This window comes from Petaurus breviceps, unplaced genomic scaffold (assembly GCF_028583685.1).
Source record: "Petaurus breviceps papuanus isolate PSGF00001 unplaced genomic scaffold, PetGlider_PUasm1.0 139, whole genome shotgun sequence".
In the NCBI taxonomy this organism is placed as follows: Eukaryota; Metazoa; Chordata; class Mammalia; order Diprotodontia; family Petauridae; genus Petaurus; species Petaurus breviceps.
Window position 1 is genome coordinate 12,677,051 of NW_027185697.1, and position 17,627 is coordinate 12,694,677.

Below are 17,627 nucleotides of genomic sequence, written 5' to 3' on the forward strand. Positions count from 1 at the left end.
AGAGAGAGAGAGAGAGAGAGAGAGAGAGAGAGAGAGGACAGAGGAGAAAGGGAGAAAGTTGTGACTGACTATGGAGCCAGAAGTGAACTTTGGGACCCAGACTTTGGATGAAGATCCAGGTTCAGTTTCACACCTGCTGCCCACTATGGGCATAGTTGATCAGATAAGCGACTTTACAGATCTCCCCAAAACATTTCTTTCTTTCTTTCTTTTTTCTTGAGGTGACTTGAGTGACTTGCCCAAGGTTACATAATTAGTTAAATGTATGAGGCTAAATTTGAACTCAGGTCCTCCTGACTCTAGGGCCAATGTTCTATCCACTTTGCTACCTAGCTGCCACTCTCGAAAGCATTTCAATTACACAGGATTTTAACTTCCTGGACCAGTGTCTCTAGTCTTTTCAAAATGGAGAATCCCATCAGTGGCCCTTGGGGCAGGTGCCAGACCCCACCTACCTATTATTCTCCTCCCCCCCACCCCAAAGAATGTAATATCTTTGAGGGTAGGGACTATTTCATTTTTGCCTTTGAGCCCCTAGAGCCTAGCTTTGAATCTGGACAGAGTAGGCACTTAATAAATGCTTGTTGATTGACTGATTGGGGAGGGGGGACAATTATTGGAAAATTAATGGAATTCCTTGCTTGGAGAGGCAGGGTAATTTTAGGAAAAGATCACTGGCCTGGAATTTGGGAAACTGGTTTTTAGCTCCACTCACCCCCACCCTTACAACCTAGCTGCACCCCCTTAGAAAAGTCCTTTCCCTCCCTTTCCTCATCTCTAAACCCCCTACAGTCTCCATCTGAAAGTCAAGGTTGAGGGCATCTATGCCAGAGCCCTTTCTTTGAAAACCCCCAGCCTATGCCAGGGCATGGTGGGATTCTTTTGTTAGTTTCCCTGAAACCCAGCTCCAATGCCTCCTGGGTCAGGGTGGGGACCCTGGCATCCTGAAAGCTCTGCCAAAAGCAGACAAGCTCTGGCAGGCCCTGCCTACCCAGCCACACCACAGAGGCTCCAAGGACAAGCTGGTAATAAACGGGTCATTTGTCCTCAGAGGCTGAGCCAAGCTAAGTTCAGAGACAGTCGTCACGTCACCACAAGGCCGGCCACAAGGGGATGGAGTGTTTTTGGCCTGGTAGCTCCTGAAGTTGTCTGCTAAGGCATGAAGGGGGATGTCCCATACATCTGTGGAAGAAATAGCCACATGGCCCCTTTGAAGAATTGTAAAGGCATTATTCTTAAACCAGGCAGTGGGCCAAAGGAAATTGGGCCCCAGAGGAGGGTGGGTATGGGAGGGAGAAAATGGTTCCTGTACACTCTAACAGAAGCCAGGTGTCCTGGATCCCAGAGGAGGTCTGGCCTGAGCTGTCTTTGGCTACAGTGGATAAATACAGGGTGAGCTCGCCCCAGAGCCCAACACCACCCTGTGACTCAGCATCCCCACACCAAGAGCCAACCATGCCAGCTCAGGCTGGGGCGGGCACCTCATGCTCTGCTGGCCCCAGCTCTCTGTGAGCTCAGCCCTGGCCCCCAGTGACCTCATGGAGAAAACATCTCTCCCCTCTCCATGCAGCCTGACTCACCTCCCTGGCCTCAGATCATGGACTCTTCCCACCTCCTATTCCTCTATGGGACACTCCTTCCTTTCTCCTCTCCTTGAATCCCTCCTCATGGTCTGTTTCCCAACAATCTCCTCTTCTTCCAGGAAGTCTTCCCAGACCAGCCCCACCCTACAGCGATTCTTTCCCTTATTCTAAACCTCTTCAGTATTTCTTGATCCTGTATTTATGGAGTCAGTTGGCAATTTATACTTTTCACATGTTGCTATGGAAGTATTATCAGAGTAGTCTGTCCTCTGCATTGGGCCAGGGGCTCCTGAGGACAGGACTGTCTTGTCTCTGTGTCCCTCACTCATTCAAGGCTTTGTCCGTGATGGGGTGGAGCACAAGGGACAAATCACTTTCCTAGAAGGATGAAATCTCTAAGTCATTGGCTAAAAAGGAAATGTCTTAGCAGTAGAGTGGGGGGAAGGAAGTCCTGTATGGTCCTATCTTATGGGATAGGACCTGTCTGGTCCTATGCTGACTCAGGGCTCTTGGTCCAGATCACTTGACCAGAAAGAAAGAGGCCATCCTCTAGGCCAGGGGTGGGGAACCTGCAGCCCTTTGACTGAATCCAAACTTCACAGAACAAATCCCCTTAATAAAAGGATTTATTCAGTAATAAAAAAAGATTTTGTTCCAAGGCCTTGAGGCTGCAGGTTCCCCACCCCTGCACTAGGTCATTACAGTGGGGACAGGATCTTCAGAATCCTAACTCATCAGAGCCCAGTAGCTTTGCCCAACTGGACCACGAGAAAGAAAAGGGTTAAATGTGATGCATCTTCGTGTCTGCTGCCTTGGACCTTGACGGCTCAAAGGTAAGGGAAGGGGGCGGCCAGGTAGCACAGAGAGTAAGAGCACCATCCCCAGAGTCGGGATGACCTGGAATCGAATCCGGGCTCTGATACTTAGCACCACACCCAGAAACACCTGGCCTTGCAACCTTGAGCAAATTACTTAACCCTGACTGCTTAAAAAAAAAAAGGTAAGGGAAGAGCACAGGACTCCCTCCCCACCCCAGCCCATCCCTCATTCACCAACAGAGACACACTGAACTTATATAAAGTCTATGTGGTATAATAAAGTCAACACTGGATATGAAGTTGGAATAAATGAGTTTTAATCATGGCTCTGCCACCTCTGTGATCCTGAGCAAATCACTTCCCTCTTTGAACTTTAATTTCCTAACAAGTAAAATGAGAGTTAATTAACCTAGATGGTCTATAAGGTTCCTTCCTATATATGAAAAAGTGAATGAATCAATGAATCACTAAATCAATGAAAAAGCATTTATTAAGTCTTACTATGTACCAAGAAAGCACAGTGGAGGATTGTGGGTCTCAACCCTTTCAAGGATGAGAGGACTCTTTTTATTGTTAATTCCTTGACCCACCCCCAAATGATAACAAAGATACTACTGGTATTGATTGAGAAAGTACTTACTGACAAGAGATGACTATGAATTTAGTAATTCTTTTCAATGGATCTGGATTATGTTAACCAAAATAGGATCCACATGCATTTAAGGAGTGGTCTCATATCTTTCTGTGAGATGTATTGTTTATTTCACCCACAAAAGGTGTTTATTTATTTATTAGGTGGCCTGGGATGCTAAACCAGGTATGGCCACTAACTACCTATTATGACCATGGCCAAATCACTTAGCTTCTTTGGGATTCAGTCTTCCTCATCTACAACTAACAGGGTTGAACTAAACTATCTCTCTAGCTTAACTCTAAAGTCATGATCCTCTTATAAGAGTGGGAGTCAACTGAGTCAATCCATTTATCATCTCACTCTTACTTAAAATAGCCATGAATCTACCAAAGGCATTAGACTAATGTACATCCTGTCATGCCTTTGGATCTTCAATAAAATATCAAACCAGTTGAGAACCTAGCATCCCAGTGCTTTCAGTCTTAGAGAAGAGAACCAAGCCCCTGAAAGAGAATCATTTAGGGAAGGATGAGAATGTTACAGTCTCCCCCCATCTCCCTTGACAAGAGGAGGCCCTTGAGAGCTTGAGTAGGTCAAAGGATTCCGGTTTTTCATTGATATCCTAACAGTGTCCCTGGGCCAGCAGAAGCTGATGGTAGTTATCTTCATTGGAAGTTAAGCACCAACTCAACACAGTGAAAGAAGGCAGTTTCTGGACTCTATAAGGAGCCCAGGGGCAGCTCCACCATACCAATGAGGAACTTCATGAAGGCTCCCGAAGGCGAGAAGAGGACTTATTACAGAATCTGTGAATTATCCATTTTTTGATGTATGTCCTAAACTTGAACCCACTTTTTCCTGGACTGTGGATGTATTTATGCTATGTAGCATCTGGTTTCACTATTCTAACTTAGTAAATGTGTATTTCTAAAAGCCACTTGAGTCTTGCTGACTAATTGATGTAAACTAATCATCATTGGGTGGAACACACCAGTTGGGGCTTAATAATAGAAAATATTCTGAACTGGCTTTAACACTGGAAAAGCCTAGAGTCCCCTAGAACCTTCAAGGGAGATGTAGCTAGCCACCCTTTGGGGACCAGCCTGACAATTTAGTTCCTTTCTTCTCCTCTCTCCCCCTCCCACCCAGGGATCTATGACTGAGAACTTCAGAACCATTCATTTCAGAGAAAGAGCAATGAACTGGATTCTTGGTTCTACCTCCATGAAGCTATATATATGCAAGATCCTTTGTAAATGTTTTCTCTTTTGATCTCTGTGAAGAAGGTGCCTCCTTTTTACAGATTAGGAAAAAGAGATGTTAAGTGACATGCCAAGGGTCACACAGCCAGTAAATCTCTGAAACTTGATTTAAACTCAGTTTTGGCTTCTAGCTTCAGTTAGCTGGTTTTGCGATATATTCAATGCTTATCTTATACATTCTACTGCAGAGAAGTCTGGAAGGAAACTTTATTATTCTATCTTCCAGATGAGGAAGTTGAGGCTGAGAGAGTATTACTTGCCCAAGGATGTCATAGAAGGCCTAAACATTTTGATGGAATCAACCAATCAATCAAAAGCAAACCAGATGTATGGATAAAGCCTTGATCAATTTTGCTGGTCATACAGGCTTTTAGTCATTGAGTGAAAGCTGAGTACATAAGAGATGGACCTTGCGATTGGTTGAAGAGAATCAGTCATGCCCTGAGAGGCTGGGGATTAAACAGCCATCCAGCCTGGGAGTTGAATGATGCCAGTAGCAAGCTTGGGGGGCGGTGATTATTGAATCCAGCAGTGAAGGATTCCTGAGGGAGAATTGGGGCTGGGGGAAGGGGAAGGTTTTCCTCTCTTTCTTCTCCCTGACTCCTATTGGCCAGGTGACAACCTTGTGAACTTCCAAAGGTCAGAAGATCCTGAGTTTCCATTGGCCATGGTAGCAGTGTCCAGTATCCTTTGGGCTAGAAGAAATGGCTATAGTGATGTCTTCATTGAGAAGTGAGAGTCACATGGAGGACAGACTAGACACACCAAGGGAAGGTAGATTTCTGTACCTGGAAGGAGAGTGACCCTTGGAACCCAGCAGAGCTATCCCAAAGGGGCACTTCATGAGGACTCCACAAAGGCAAAAAAGGGCCTCCAAAAGCTAGGAGAAGTGAGTTTGCCCTCTAGCCACAGGCGCTATGTCCCCATGGACCTTGTGTCTCCGGTTTGATGGAATGTTTCTATAACCACAGTCATTGCTTAGTAAATACTGTTTTTAAAAGCTAATTGACTGATAATCAATGGAGATATAACAGTAGGGACTTCTACCTGATGGTGTAAAAACTCCAGCCCCTCAGGGTTGCTCCTAAAATGCTGAGGGGACTACTAGTCAGTCACCCTCTGGGGACTTAGCCTGGGAGGGGGATTGCAGGTCTGGGGGAGTGATCCTAGAGGGAAGGTTACATGCAGATCACCAGAAATAGGGCTACTTGCATGCTGGCTTGGGGAGGGGGGAGAGGGAAAATTTTAGAACTCAACATCAGGAAAGATAATAAGCTAGGTTTGGTACAGGCGAATGTTGAAAAAAAATAAACAAACACAAAAAAAGAAAAAATAAATTAATTTTTAAAAATAGGGCTACTTGCTGAATGCCATAAGGTAACCTATGCTAAAGGTTTGAAGGGATCATACAGATGTTAACAGCAGCTCAGAAGAGCTGAAGATTTGCAAAGCACTTTCCTCAGGTCAGAAAACTAAGAGATAAGGGGCTTGCTCAAAATCCCACAGAAAAATCGGAAAACTGGAATTCCAAGCAAACACTTGGAGATTGAAATGAGCCTGCTGTTCCAAGACTTACCTCACTAGGGGTGGGGAGGCATGTTGGAGAATGCCAGGAGGTAATATTGGAAAGGGAAGTGGGCACCAATTTGTCTGGTGAAGAGCTTCAGGAAAGACCTGAGTTCCTATTTCATCTCTGATACCTTCTCACTGTAGGACCCTAGGCCAGTCATATGAGATCATAAATTTAGATTTGAAAAGAACCATTGAGTCCAACCCTCTCTTTCTACAGAAGGGGAAACTGAGTTCTAACGTCCTAAACTTCTGTTTCCCCATCTGAAAAATGGGCCTGAGAATACTTGCAATACCTACTTCATAAAGTTGTCTTTCAAATGAGATTATGAAGGGCTGATGTGCCATACAGTAAGTGCTTAATAACTGTTTATGTCTTTGTTGCCGAATTGCAATACATTTACCAGGAGGCTCCCAGCCCTAGAACTGAGAATTCCAATTCACTCCAGCATTATCAGGGAGGGGACATCCCAATAAAGGTATGGGGGAAGAGGAAGTGGAAGCAGGACCCCATGGGGGCAGAGGTAATAGATGCTGCTGGCCAGCTACTGACTTATAGTGACTGCTAAAGTTTGTCAGTGGTAGTCTGGGGATCAAAGACCAAGAGTTCTAAGCAGCAGGCACCCAAGGCCTTCCTCAGGTTTAATTCATTTAGTAGCCAGTTGGTGCTGAAACTCAGCTCTTTAAAGACTGTTGAGGTAAAGGAACAGATGCAAAGCTTAGCAAAGACTCAGTTCCTGCCCTCAAGGAGCTCATAGTCTCCTAGAAGGATCATATCAATGATGAATTACATTTCTAAAGCAGCTGGTGACTCAATGGATAGACTGCTGGATAACCTGAAGTTAAATCCTCCTTCCACCCACCCACATGTGACCCTGGAAAAATTGCTTAATCTCTCTCAGACTCAATTTCCTCAGCTGCAAAATGGAGATAATAATAGCATCTCTCTCCTGGGGTTGTTGTAAGGATACAATGAGATCGTGTGTGTATGTGTGTATGTATGTGTATGTGTGTTTTTTAAGATACCTGGCACATAGCAGATGCTATAAATGTTTATTCCCCTCCCCTCCAAAGTCCCATGAAGTAGAGAGTACAGGTATAATTATCTCTCATTTAACGGATGGGAAAACTGAGACCCAGAAGAACTTGATGAAAGTCACAGACGTAGGCAGTAGGTTTTAGAGACAGGGTTTGGTCCCAGGAGTATTCCTTCCTATATTGCCTCTGAGATAGGCTAGGGATAAGTGAAGGAAAAGAAACAGTCTGAGAGAACCCCAATGTTTAGAACACGAATAACATAGTGAGTGGACAGAAATCATGAAGTGAATAGAGGATAACACTGGGCAGGAAACACAATAAGCTAGGTTTGGTACAGGGCAAGTCTGAGATTTGGTGGAACTCCCAGGTAGGAGTGTTCTGTAGACAGTTGGAGATGTGAGTCTAGAGCCCAGAAAGAAAGATCAGGGTCAAGGATGGAGACAAATATCTGGGAGCCTTCTGCAGAGTAATAATGATAATAATAATAATGCTCTGCACACATCCTCTGACTGCCTCAGGGGCTCCAGCCACACCATCCCGTCCCATGAGCCTCTGCTCTTCTCCATCACTAGCTGCTAAAATTCTAAACATCTTTCAAGGCTAAGTTCAAACATCATCCTCATAAAGCCTCCCTTCCATGAACCTGCCCAACAATAAACAATTTCTACCCCCTCCCCCTGTCTCTTAGTATTTAGTCAAGTCTCTTCTGGGCAATGGCCATTTTCTCCTTTTCATTAAAGTTATTTTGGGGCAGACTCTGCCCCCCCCCAAGCCCATTGAAGAGATTCTATTGTTACATTGTTATCTCTCAGTACTTAGCCTAGTTGGGAGTAGAAACAATGTAGAGAGAGGGAGGGCTTATGGATGCTCAGATCCCACACTGGTACTTGCTTAGGTAGGGTCTAGCTACATAAGCTCTGACTGGCCCTGGGCTTCTCATCGGTAAGACTTGGCCATCTCCAGCCTGGCTGGGCCCCATGCTGCTGCTGCTCCCTGGCCATCTGCCCCTGTTGCCACTTTGTACTCCCCCCACCTTTTCCCTGAAAACACCTCCCCCAATTTCTACTTCTAGCTCTGGGAACAATCATCAAATCAATACCACCTTGCCTCTGGAAAGGACATGTTAATCAGTGCAGCTGTTTTCCTCTGCCTCATCCCTGTGACTTTGAGGATCCGAGAGCACCATTTCCTGGCCACCACTCCCTATAAGGGCATGTTGTTTAGTCATTTATCAGTGGTGTCCAACTCTCTACAACTCCATTTGAGGTTTTTTTTGGCAAAGGTACTGGAGTAGTTTACCACTTCCTTTTCAAGCTCATTTTACAGACAAGGAAACTGAGGCAAGCAGGGTTAAGTGGCTTGCCCAGGGTCACACATCTAGGAAGTATCTGAGGCTGGATTCGAACTCAGGTCCTCCTTACCCAAGACCTAGGACTCTATCTAGTGCATCACCTAGTTGTCCCTTATATGTGCGATCTCCCCTTTATTAGGATGTAAACTCCTTGAGGGCAAAGACTGTCTTACATGTCTCTGTATCCCCAGCATTAACCATAGTGCCTGGCACATAATACCTGCTTAACAAGATCCTCTAATTCATTCATTAACAAATCACTTAATCTCTCTGGCCCTCAGTTTACCTCATCAGTACAAGAGAGATAATAACACTTGTAGAAATGATTTCATAGCAGTGTTGTGAGCCTCAACAAGCATTTCTATGCTAGGTGCTGGAGCTAGAAAGACAAAGTCTCACTCATTTTACATCTCCTGAGAATGCCCTGTTAAAGCCCCGTGTGAACCTTGAGGTTATTTACTACTGTCGTTGGTGCACAGAGTGCCCATGAGCCCAGGACACCCAGTCCCTGACAAATTAAAACTGAGGAGTAGCCAGGAGGCAAAGGAAAGGTATGTGGTGAGGGAGGGCAGCCTGCAGAGCACCACAATCTAAGAACGATGAAGAATGATGATAATGAACGTTATCACAGAAATATAGGAGAAAAAAGACCAGTTGGCCATGGGATCCGAGGGCTGGGTCACCCTTGGGCAATCCTTACTGTCTTGCTGTCAGGTGAGATTGAGCAAGGCCTCCAGATGCTAAATGCATTCTGTGTGGGATTGAGGGGAGGCCCCGGGGCCCAGAGTCCTCCCGCCCCCAGGACGGGCAGGTGTGGAGGGATTGCACCCTGCATCTTTGGACCGACCTTTCATATCACTGAAATCTGAGCTTCCTCATAAATGCTGAATAAATGTGTGTTGAACCATTTGAATGTTTGTGCACATATATAAAGTTCTCAATCAATATTTGTTGATGTCAGAAGAAAGTCCTGGAGGTGAGAAAACTCTGGATCAGGGACAGGGGATTTTAAAGGCTAGGAGAGCCCCATTTTCATCCCCCCTCAGGGGTGTAAGCCTGGGGTGGGGATGGGGAAAGAGTGAGTTATCCTCCTAAGGTCTGGCTAAGGTTCTGCGCTTGAGATCTGCCCCTCTCTGCAATTCTTTCCTCTGTCCCAACCTGACTAAATACTCAAGGCTCCACCCCCTGAACTTCCCCCACCTGTCTCTCTCAGGCTTTAATGACTGCTCTGCCCAGAGCTGGTTGGAGGGCCCCCTCTGCTGGCAGCCAGGAGAACAGCATGTCTCATGAGCCTCTGCTCCCCTATGAGGTCATGCCTCCTCAGCCAATTCAGGATCCAGGCATAGGATAATGGGAGCCTATATTTAGAACAGAAAGTCATCTCTGAAACCATGAAGTCCCATTCTCCACTTTTACATCTGAGAAGGATGAGACGCAGAAAGATTAAGAAGAAGCAAAGTTAAGATATGAACCCAAAAAGAGGCAATGAAATTGAAAGCTGGATTCATCTTCTTTTACAGATAAGACCCAGGGATGGGAAGGGACTTTCCCAGGGTCACAGAACCACAGTGGCAGAACCAGGATTCAGATACAGGTGCCCTGACTCTAAGTCCGGTAAATCTCCCATGGTCCCATGCTGCTTCCCACTTTCTCCAGTTCCCCCTTTCACCTCTTTACACAAGACACAGCCCCGTCCCCAGGTCAGCCTCTTTCCCTTCCACCTCCAGGAGTTTTTTCTCCCTCTCTCAAAGGTTCCAGTCTTGCCCAGCACTCTCTCCCTCCTTCCTTCTCCCATCCCTGTCCACCCTCCCCTCTTTCCCATCTCTTCAGTGCTGGTCGCCGGCTTCTCCTTCCACCCTGGCTTTCTGCCCCTCACTATGATTAGCCCCGTCTCCTCCTCCCTGATGGATCTTTCTCTCTCACATACAGGCCCATGGGGATTGGAAAGCCTCTTCTCCCCACTGCTTCCATCATCTCCCAAGGTTATTCCCCATTGAGGCTAATCATCTCCTTTTACAGAAGAGGAAAGGAAAAGATTGGATTCAATGGTCTCTAAGTCCCCTTCTGGCTCTAAAGCTAGGAGCCATCCTTCAAAGCCTTGTTCCAAAGCTGTCTCCTCCCAGGGGCTGCCTCTGAGCCTCCCAGACAGAAAGGATCCCATGAGCTCCAGGCATAGGATAATGGTGCCTTGCTCAAACATTTCCTAGGCATGGTAATCAGTGTCTACTATGTGTGACACAGCTCTATGTACATGGGGGGGAAGGGGGAAGGCAGGGCAATTGTGTTTAAGTGACTTGCCCAAGGTCACACGGCTAGTGTCAGGTATCTGAGACCAGAGTGCCACCTAGCTGCCCCTCTCTAGATTTCTTTAACAGCAACTGGGTGTGGGTAATGAATGAAGTGTTGGGCTCAAATTGGGAAGACCTGAGATCAAGTCCTGCCTCAGCCAATAATTTAACTGTGTGACCCTGGACAGGGCACTTAATTTCTCTCACCTTCTGTTGCCTCATCTGCAAAATGGGGATAACATTAGCAACTATCTCTTAGCATTGTTTTGAGGATCAAATGAAATATTTGCAAAGCATTTTGCAAACTGAAAAGTGCTATATTAGTTCTAACTGATTATTATTATTATTGTCTACAGGGGGTCAGATTAAATGACCTTTGAGGACCTTTCCAACTCCCCATATGTCTTCCTAGGAAGTGGCATCATGGAAAGGAAAGAGAAATGGACCCACTGGGGGGGTTTGGGTCAAGGGAAGCCTTTGGGGGGCAGAAAGGACAGAGCCCCAGGAAAGGGAGAGCCTTCCCTTGGCCCAGCCCCCAAATGGTCCATCTCTCTTCCCTTTCCAAAAACTAGAAGGACCCTCAAAGGTCATCTAGCCTGCATCCCTTTATAGATGAGGGGTGTGTGGTTAAATGATTTGCCCAAGGTTAAAGAGAGCCCCAGGAAAGCAAAAGAAAGCCACGGGTGAGGCACAGTTGACAAGGAGGTGAAAGAAATGTTGGCTCTGTTGGCTTTGCTAAGGAGCAAGGATGGCTCACCCTCTGAGCCAGCGGATGGAGGAGGCAGGTGCATGCAGACTTGCTACCCTTGGCCCCAAAGGGCAGAAGGAGAAGCCACAGATGGAAGAAGCTTCCAAGTGTGAGACTGACACCAAGTAGAACAATTCTTCCCAACAATCAAGCTCCGCCAGAGTAGGATGACATGCATCATAAGGTAGTGAATTTTCTGTTACTTGGGGTATTCAAGGAAAGACTGCAGGATCACTGGCCTGCAGTATGGTTGAGGAGATTCTTATTCAGGTACAAACTGAACTCAGCCTCTGCAGATGCAGGGAACTCTGAGTCGGAGAGGAGACGAATTGAGGGAGTAAAGGCCAGAGGGGCTTCATCTTCTCAATAAAGGATCATCTAAGTAGCGAAGGAGGGCTAGAAGGGAGGGATCAGGGACTTGGGCAGGGGGATGTGAAATGGTGGGGAGTGGGAGAGGCCTGGGGTAGGAGCCTAGGGCACACAATGTTGATGAGAGAACAGCTGTTATTCTGACTGTCTATAAATGCACCAAAATTCAGTTCTCCATAACCTGGAGGCATAATGGAATCCCGTGTGTTACCCACACAGCTTAAGGCTTCCCAGCTTCCCATAGATGATCTTAGTTGGGGAATACAATTCTTAAGATTTGACCTAATATAGACACATTCCTCCTTCCAGTTCTGGTTACTCAATAAGAGAGTAATAAAATGTTCCCTGGTCTGATCCTACCCTAACTAACCCCCATTCCCACCCAGGCCAAGTCTAGTCAGTACCTGGGAGAGAGAGATGGGGGAGATAAAGGGGGCATGGCCATGATGAATGGGAATGAGGAGGAATCGTGGCTTATCAGTCCTATCAGCCAGTCACTGCCCCCAGCCCACCATTTGTTCCAGCTTGCTGCCCCAGCACCCAGGGGAGGACAGGTGGGGGACCAGCCTGAGAGAGGAAAGGGGTGGAAACTTGAAAGGTTGGATACATTCTCCAATTAGAGAACCCCTAAAGGACCTCCTACCCTGTACAGAAATATGAGAAACCAGCCACTCTCCAGGTTCCCAGAGAAAGATAAGCTGAGTGAAGAAATTGGGGTCCTGCTGGGGGTCTTGAGTCCAGGGACCTGTCTATTGGACCTCTCTAAATAGGGGAGCTCATAGATCCAGAGCTGGAAGCGACCTTGGAGGCCATCTAGGCTATTCCTCCCAGCTTACAGATGAGGAAACTGAGGTCTGGAGAGCTAAAGTGACTTAGGGTCATAGATTCTCTGATGGTTGACCCTGTGCTTTTTCTGTGCACTGTTGAATGCTTATTTAGGTTCAAAGGACTGTGCTAAGTACTGGGGATAAAAATAGAAAGGCAAGTTACCCTTTTTCTACAGGAGTTTCCATTTCTAATGGGGGAGACCATTCACATGGGAGGTGTCAGGTGGAAAGGTCCCATGGTGCTCAGGGTACAGCAGCAGAGTAGCCGCTCAGGCCTCTCCCTGCAATTCATGTTTATTGATAGAACTTTATCAGTTTCTGATGTTAAACCACTTAATGCCAAGGGGCTTCAGTGGGGAGAACTCTCCTCTCTGAGGCCTTGGTGACTGTGGCTGCAGCAGCTGCTGAGACAATAGCTTTAGGTTCTAGGCTAGAATCAGGATGTGGCCTGGTGGGGTGGAGCCCCTGCCAGGCCTCTTGGACTCAGAGGCCTGGGTTGTCTCCTTTGATGTCTGAGGGTTAAGGTGGTGGTAGAAGTGGTAATTTGACTCGGTTGGTACATACTGCTCTCTCTTCCTCCTCTTTCTCCTTCTCTTTCATCTCTCTGTCTCTGTCTCCCTCCTCTATCTTTCTGTCTCTTTGTCTCTGTGTCTCCCTCCTCTCCCCTCGGCCCCATGGGGTAGAAGAGAGAGGAAAGACATCTCTGTAAAGTTTTGAGTCCACAGAGCTCTCCCTAGAGATGTCTCTATCTGTCTCCTTGCTCTCTCTAAGTTGGGGAAAAGAGGGGGCCCTCTGGGTTCTTCCACTCCCTAGGAATGTCCACAAGTTCCCAAGGACTAACCCAGAATGTGGGCAGCACTGCCACCTGGTGGTCACCAGCAGCTCTGCCCATCTCTTTTCCATCCCTTCCTTCTTACTAAGATTCCTCAGGGTAAACTGGACTTGAGAGATCATGGCACTCAAAATCCTTTCCCCAGCCTCATGAGGGCCTGGCACCCAGAGAAGGCCCAGCCGAAGATATCCCATGAGGACAATGGGAAACGGTGGCCGTCTTCTGTTGCTGAGTCATTTTGGCCATGTTAGATTCTCCATGACCCCATTTGGGGTTTTCCTGGCACAGATACTACGGTGGTTTAACATTTCCTTCTCTAGCCCATTTTGTAGATGAGGAAATGGAAGCAAGTTGAGTTAAGTGACTTACCCAGGGCCACATAGCTAGTAAGTGTCTGAGGCCACACCTGAACTCAGGTCTTCCTGATTCAAGGACTGGTGCTCTAGTCAGTTACCACCTTGCTGCCCAGTCCTCTTTCCAATGTCTCCTAGAGTCATGGATCTGGAAAAGATGTTAGGAGTCATTGGATCCAATAACCTCAATTTACAAATAAGGAAACCGAGACCCCGAGAGAGGAAGGACTGTCACAGGAGAAAAAGAACTGGACTTGGATACAGGAAAACCTGAGTTCAAATCCTGCCTCAGACACTTGTTAGCTTTGTGGTCCTATGCAAGCCTCAGTTTCCTTATCTGTGAAATGGGGGTGATAGTAGCACTTCCCTCCCAGGGTTGTTGTGAGGATCTAAGGAGATATATGTGTAGTGCTCTGCAAGTTTTGAAGAGCTATATAAAGGCTAGCTATTATCATTACTGCCCTCAAATCCCCCAGGCAGTTAGTGGTAAAAGCAGAATTTGAACTCGGCTCCTCTCAGTCCCAACCTATCACCCTTTCCATTTCTGTTTCATATTCCTGCCTTTCAGGTCAGTTAACCTAAATCCATTCTTCTGTAGCTTAAATGTGTTCTCTCTAGGCCCCCTCTGGGTGATCAATCCAACGGAAGCTTGTCTCAGGAAACAGGTGTAGGTGTGGAAAGAACATTTGATTCAGAAACAGAGGACCCAGGTTTGAATCTCAGTTCTGCCACTTTCTAGCTGTGGGACCCTATCTAAGTCACATAACTTGTCTGGAGTTCAGTTTCCTCATCTACAAAGTAAAGGAGTAGAAGCAGGCAGTCTGCCCTTGATCCTATGAGGTTAAATGTCGGGAAAGACCTCCAGAAATAGGAGACATTAAATATTCGTTGGGGTGACCAAGGAAGGAGAATTTCCTCTCTTGAGTGGGGTGCTTGGGATTGCAGGAGACTTGTGGCTTTAGCTCAGCATCCCCAGCATCTTTTCACATTGCCAATACTTTAGCCAATATTCGTGCTCTGTGGGAGAAGGGGTATTATGAATAGAATGCAAATCCTTCAGGGAAGGCATTGGTTTATTTTTACTTTTATATTCTCAGTCCTTAGCACAGTGCCTGGCACATAGGAAGTGCTTAATAAATGTATATTCAGGGATAGCTAGGTGGAGCAGTGAATAGACAGCCGGCCCTGGAGTCAGGAGAACCTGAGTTCAAATTTGGCCTCAGATATTTAACAAAAACTAGCTGTGTGATCTTGGGCAAGTCACTTAACACCAATTGCCCTACCTCCCCCCCTCCAAAAAGCGTAAAATGAAATAAATGTATATTCAGTTGAATTGAGTTGACCAGAACCAGGAAAACTCAGTTAAAGTAAATTAGCAGTGTGACTTTGGGCAAGTCATTTCCTCCAGACTTCAATTGGTCCCTGGCACCAAGTGGGCACCTAATAATGCTTGTTGATTAATTCATTGATTGATGATTTTTAAGGAATATTCTAATCCAAACATAAGTGAGAGATGGTTAATGGATAGACACCTGGACAATGATGAGACCCGTAGAGGAAAGAGTCCATCCAGTACATTCTAGTGACTTTCAAGGATTTATGAGAGGACCTGGCACATAAGGACAAAAGATCAGAGGTGGTCTATGATGATGAAGTAAAGGGATGCCTGCAGAGAGGAGATCACAGATCCCTGGAAGGGAGCCAACCCACCCTCTCTTGATCTTCTCTTCATGCCCCCTAATAGCCCAGTGGGAGCCCACTTGGAGTTAGGAAGGCCTAAGGTCAAGTCTGTCTTCTGACACTAGGTATATGATACTGGGCAAGTCACTGAACTGGTCTGGGCCTCAGTTTTCTCATGTATAAAATGAAGGGGTTTCACTAGATGGCCTCAGGGGTCCCTTTACCTCTCCATCTATGATACAGTCCTATGACCTCTCAGTGTTCTCATATGTAAAATAGGGATTATTACCTTCCCTGTCTACACATTTGCTTACTTAAATTTTGTCTCTTCTCAAAAAGTAAGCCCAGTCCTTATCCAGGCAGGTACTTACATCTGCAGGGACTTCCATGGTTATTGCATGTTGACCCCACACTCTTATTTTTCCCTCCCCCACCCCACCAACTAAGACCTTCAACACTGGAATGTAGGTGAAGAAGGGAAGGAGGAAGTCTTTAAAAATTCAGATTCTCAGTGAACTGGAAGGATTGATGAATGGTCCTGATGATCATTTAACTTAGTGATAGGTGATCTGGGGCTTTAGCCAGGATCTGTGATTTTATGGGTAAGGGGAATCCCAGAGTGGAAAGTCATTCCAGTGGTGCATATCAACAACTCCCCTGTAACTTCTGGTCTCCCAGGGTCAACAGGAGCTCCTGAAATGTGAAGGGACATGCCCAGATTCACTGGGATATTTAATGTATGAGCCAAGATTCAAAGCCCAGACAAGACTGGCTCTTTCTCCAGGTGCCTCTTACTGATGTGCCTGGAGCCCTTTAAGGTTTGCACAGCCCATTGCAAGCCTCCTAACAGCGACTGAAGCCCATACTGCATCACTTATTATCTTTCGTCGACAGATAAGGATATTGGGAAGTTAACTTTACTTTAGCAGTTTGACCTTGGGAAAGTCATTTCCTCTGGACTTCAATTTCTGGAGAAGTGACTTATCTATGTATGGTTACACAGCTAGCTAATTAGAGGCAGGTGGGAAGCAGTACATGGAGAGCTGACTTGCAATGAGGAAGACCTCCATTCTAATACCACATCTCATAGGCTCATTCCCTGTGTAGCCCTGGGCAAGTCACTTGATCTCTAGCAGCCTCAATTTCCTTGGTTGTAAAAGTTGAGGTGATAATCTCACAAGGTTGTTCATAGGATCGAATTAGAACATATATGTAAAGTGCTTTGTGACCTTGAAGGAGCTCCACAAAAGTCTAGCAGTGCTTTTCCACTTGGCTGTTGCCTCTAATCTGTCTGCTCCTCTTCCATGGGGGCTCATGGTGCCCTAGATCAAGAGCTAGACAGAACCTTAGAGGTCATGGAGTTCAAGACCTACCTGTCATTTTACCCAGGAGGAGACAGAGGGCAAGAGAGATGAAGTTACTTGTCTAAGATCTTTTTTTGTTGAGTGGGGTTTTTTTTTTGGTCATATCTGATGCTTTGCGACCCATGTGAGGTTTTCTTGGCAAAGATACTGGAGTGGTTTGCCATTTCCTTCTCCAGCTCATTTCACAAATGAGGAAACTGATGCAAACAGGGTTAAATGACTTGCCCAGAGTCACACACCTAGTAAGTGTCTGAGACCAGATTTGAATTCAGGAAAATTAATCTTCCTGACTCATCCCATACAGCCAATAAGTGATAGAATTAAGATTGGAACCTGGGCCTCAGGACTTCGAACCCAGCCCTGTTATGATGCAGAATTCTTCCTGAGCATTCAGTCTGAGTTCTCCACTGAACTGGACCCACCCCTGGGCATTCCTGCTTCCCCACTGCCCATCTCCTAGCAGGGGATGCTCTCTCTTATCCTCTCTCCCATCCAAATCCTAACCATGTATCCAAGGGTTAGCCTAGGCCAGGAATTCTTAACATTCTGTGTGTGCCCTGGCCCCTTTAGGCAGTCTGGTGAAGCCCATGGACTCTTGCTCAGAAGAATGTTCTTAATGCATAAAATACATAGGATTTCAAAGGAAACTAATTATATTGAAATACATGATTAAAATGTTGGGGGTTTTAAAAGAACAATTCCACAAGCCCCAGGTTAAGAGCTCCTGAGTGGTCTGTGAGGCTCCTTGTAGTTCTAACTCTTACGATCCTTTCATGAAGGAGCTTCCGTGCAGAGCCCAGGGAATGGTCTCAGGATGCTGTCTGTGAGGAGAGACACTTGGTCAGAGAGCCTGAGAACAGGGAGACAACCCAGCCAGTGCTGAGGATGCTCCTGCAAATGTGCCTGTGATA

At 46.3% G+C, this 17,627-nt stretch overlaps 1 protein-coding gene across 1 annotated transcript in view; it reads left to right on the top strand.

Moving 5' to 3' along the window:
• The first annotated feature begins 10,502 nt into the window (after positions 1-10,502).
• The window catches only part of CCT7 (chaperonin containing TCP1 subunit 7), a 132,166-nt gene continuing 125,041 nt past the window's right edge, over positions 10,503-17,627 (top strand). Inside the window, exon 1 of the mRNA XM_069066687.1 lies at positions 10,503-10,512. The gene's annotated coding sequence lies outside the window, so the exon portion shown is untranslated. The remainder of the gene's footprint in view (positions 10,513-17,627) is intronic.